The sequence below is a fragment of the Mus caroli genome, chromosome 4, assembly GCF_900094665.2.
Source record: "Mus caroli chromosome 4, CAROLI_EIJ_v1.1, whole genome shotgun sequence".
NCBI classification, from domain to species: domain Eukaryota; kingdom Metazoa; phylum Chordata; class Mammalia; order Rodentia; family Muridae; genus Mus; species Mus caroli.
Window position 1 is genome coordinate 125,559,163 of NC_034573.1, and position 4,565 is coordinate 125,563,727.

The window sequence follows — 4,565 nt, forward strand, 5'->3', positions numbered from 1 at the left end:
AAAAAAAAAAAAAAAAAAAAGGGAAGACACCAAGGTCAGTTGATTCTGGCTTAATGGCAGGCCAGGAATTTTCACCTCCGAGGTGAAAGCTAAGGAGTTTCAAAGGTCAAATGTCCAGGAGACCATGACTTAGTAAGATGTTGTTGTTGTTTTTCAAGACAGGGTTTCTCTGTGTAGCCTTTTGCTGTCCTGGACTTGCTCTGTAGACCAGGCTGGCCTAGAACTCACAGAGATCTGCCTGCCTCTGCCTCCTGAGTGCTGGGATGAAAGCCTAAAGCCGTGTGCCACCATGCTGGACCATAGGATTTGTTTGATTGTTTTTGTTTGGTTTTAAGTAGAGTTAATTGTATTGAGGAGATGTAAGAAAGAACTCCAGAGAGTGCGAGGAACTCCACGGGAGGAACAACCAGGCTTCTTTCTTTCTTTGAGACAGGGGCCCACTCAAGGCTATCCTCCAGCCTCAACCACCCCAGGACTGGCATGACAAGTGTGCACCATGGAGTCTTCCTGTAATGCTCTCTGCTAATACTCGATAGAGTAGGGCAGAGCCAAGGCCAAAGCTTAGCTGAAAATACAAGGACCCTGAACTGAAGTCTGGTCAAAGAGACTATTCATGAGACACATGCATTTATCTTGTAGTCACACTTCTCTCTACCACTTACTTTTTTTATTTCTTTGTTTTTTGCATTAAAAGATTTCTTATTATTGTGCAAGTGTGTGTATATGTATATATGTAGAGATCAGAGAACAACAACTGAACAGAGCCAATTCTCTCCTTCTGCACCCCTTGGGGCCTAAACAGCTCAGCCACAACCAGTAGATGGCAGCATGTCACAGTACGAAGCCCTCAGAGTGATCCACTGTGATAGGAGTGGGAGGACATGTGTTCTGAGTAGATCCAGCCAGGTGGACAGGATACAAAGGGGAGATGCTGGGATGCCCTTATTGACCACGTGACCTGAGGTGGGCTCAAGGCCCGCAGCAGGGCCTCACTTAGGAGCTGGCTAGGAATGTAGATTTTCTTTCTTTCTTTCTTTCTTTCTTTCTTTCTTTCTTTCTTTCTTTCTTTCTTCCTTCCTTCCTTCCTTCCTTCCTTCCTTCCTTCCTCCCTCCCTTCCTTCCTTCCTTTCTTTCTCTCTCTTCTTCTTCTTCTTCTTCTTTTCTTCTTCTTCCTTCCTCCTCCCCTTCTTCTTCCTCTTCTCCTCCTCCTCTGTCTTCTTTTCCAGTACTAAATACAAGGTCTTTATCTCTTCCAGATTAAACATTTTGGGTGGGCTGGAGAGATGGCTCAGTGGTTAAGAGCACCAACTGCTCTTTCAAAGGCCCTGAGTTCAAATTCCAGCAACCACATGGTGGCTTACAACCATCTGTAATGATAACTGAATCTCTTCTGGGGTGTCTGAAGACAGCTACAGTGTACTTACATATAATAAATAAATAAATCTTTTAACAAAAAATTAAAAATTTTGGCTATAATCATATAAAGATGAAGAATCAAGTTTTGCAAACTAAAAACATTTACTTCTTAAAACTATATTAAGCCCGGTGTGGTGGCTCACACCTTTAATCCCAGCACTCGGGAGGCAGAGGCAGGTGGATTTCTGAGTTCAGGGCCAGCCTGGTCTACAAAGTGAGTTCCAGGACAGCCAGGGCTATACAGAGAAACCCTCTCGAAAAACCAAAACCAAAACCAAAAACTATATTAATACTCTAGTAAACTATACAAAAATATAAGGTGACAAACATGTACATTTATAGAACTGTATATCAGTCAGGCCAGATCCTGCAGAAGGAATTCCCAGCATGAGGGACACAGAGCAATTCTTGTTTGGCCAGACACCATCTTCTCCTGCATGAGTCGCTCTTCACAGCTTGATGGCTTCCTTCCATAGTTGTCTGCCTCTCAGAACAGACATTTACCTTCCTCATTCACCGGCCATTGGAGGAGGGCTGGGGCCACCAAGATGAATGATCCCACCCATTCTTGGTGGAGGGTTTCCTGATGGGAAAACAAAAAACAAAAAAACCCCTACAGATCCCGCTATTCCCCCAAGAAGAAATCTGTTATGAAAGACAGTCTCCATGGGAATGGATTCAGGTTGCCCAGCACTTGACCATTTGAGATATAAACCATCTTTCCTCCGGTTACCTGCTTCCTTAGGGACAGAGAAGTCCGGACCCCCTGGGGTTGCCTCTCTCCACAGATTCTTTTTTTTTTTTTTGGTTTTTCGAGGCAGGTTTCTCTGTGTAGCCCTGGCTGTCCTGGCACTCACTTTGTAGACCAGGCTGGCCTTGAACTCAGAAATCCGCCTGCCTCTGCCTCCCAAGTACTGGGATTAAAGGCGTGCGCCACCACGCCCGGCTCTCCACAGATTCTTGATCCAACCCTCCCACCTCCAGCCAGAAATCAGAGTTAGAGTCTGTGGACAGGGCCAGCAATCTGTTTGTCAGATCCCTGGGTGATTCAGATGTGTGTGGAAGTTTTAGAGGTACCTTTTCACTCCAACTTCCTCATTCCAAGAATGGGGAAATTGAGACCAGATAAAGGAAGTGACTTATCACACCAGAGAGAGCCCAGGAGGTGGTGGTGGAGTAGCAGAGGGGCGGAGAGATGCCTCGGCAGTTAAGAGAGCTTGCTGTGCTTTCAGAGGACCTAAGTTGGGTTCCCAGCACCCACATGACAGCCCACAACCACCTCTAACTCCAGTTTCAGAGATTCAGGGCCCTCTTCTGGCCTCCTCAAGTACTGCACATGGACACACATACATGGCTGAAGAGATGGCTCAGCAGTTAAGAGCACTGGCTGATCTTCCAGAGGACCTGGCTTCAATTCCCAGCAACCCACATGGCAGCTCACGATTGTCTAACATCTGTTCCAGGGAATCCAACACCCTCACACAGACATACATGCAGGCAAAACACCAGTGTATATAAAAATACAAATAAATAAGTTATGAAAGACAACAAACACACTTCAATAATAAAGTACATAATTTTAAAAAGAGAGAACTCACTTCTGCATATTTCTTTTCCCTGGTTCTGGTTATGCTTCCCTCCCTCCCTCCCTTCCTCCCTCCCTCCCTCCCTCCCTCATGTGTGTATACCTCTGCCACCATCACACACCCTGAGCTGCAGACAGAGCCAGATGTTGGGGGACATGCCATTTCTCTTTCCCATGGCGGCTCCTCAGGGCCAGATGCCTGGGAGTGAGAATGCTGAGCATTAACTCCACCTTTCCCAGGTCACCCCTGCCGTCTACAGTTGCTTCTATGATTCTACACAGGTCAAGCACAGGCTGCAGGAGGGCCTCGCCTTGCCTTTCTGGCCTTTACTCTCATTTTGGAGGACCTGAACTCTCTCCCTGTTTCTTGAAGGTAATTCCTCTTTCTTGGGAGAGAAGCAAGAGCTGACACCAGCATCCTGCCCTCCCCCAAAGGCTCTCCTTATCAGGGCGGCCCCTCCCTGCAGCAGTGAGTCTGCCCCCAACACATCAGATCCGGGACAAAAGCAGGGTCCTCAGCCTCCACAGTTGTGTAATGCTTAGCCGCATTAGCTGCATTCTTGGAGGCTACCCACTAGATGTCAGGAGAATACCTCCTGCTGGTGTGTCAACCAAAACCACACACACACACACACACACACACACACACACACACACACCCTGCATAGGGCTGTCTCACAAATCACCTAATTAACACCCTAACACCCTGTTAACTGTTCACTGTAACAAAAAAGGACAAAGTTTGTCCCAGGCCTAGAGATGGAAGCTAAGGGCTGCTCACCTGCTGGGCAAGTACTCTACCACAGAGCTCCATCCCTAGCCCTGAATAACTCTTAGTACATGCATATCTCAAACATTTCTCTTTTTTTGTTTAAAGACTTAATTTTTTTGTTTGTTTGTTTTTTTTTTTCGAGACAGGGTTTTTCTGTGTAGCCCTGGCTGTCCTGGCACTCACTTTGTAGACGAGGCTAGCCTCGAACTCAGAAATTCGCCTGCCTCTGCCTCCCAAGTACTGGGATTAAAGGCGTGCGCCACCACGCCCGGCTTAAAGACTTAATTATTATTATTATTATATCTAAGTATATTGTAGCTGTCTTCAGACACACCAGAAGAGGGCATCAGATTTCATTACGGATGGTTGTGAGCCACCATGTAGTTGCTGGGATTTGAACTCAGGACCTTCAGAAGAGCAGTCAGTGCTCTTACCCACTGAGCCATCTCTCCAGCCCTCAAGCATTTCTGCTGTATTCTCACGTGCTGAATCTGGCAACTTTACCCACAGCACAAAAATCTCCTCCTGAAGAAGCCCTGCCCACCCCTCCTACAGAGAAGGCTTCATGTGGTGCTCATAAGATTCCACTTAGACATTCTATCTAAGGATAGCTGTATAAATGTATGAGGAAGATACAGTACCAGAGTCTGTTCTAGAACTGGACATTTAGAAGCATACTTCCTAAGCCAGGTGGTGGTGGCGCACACCTTTAATCCCAGCACTGGGGAGGCAGAGGCAGACAGATTTCTCAGTTTGAGGCCAGCCTGGTCTACAGAGTGAGTTCCAGGACAG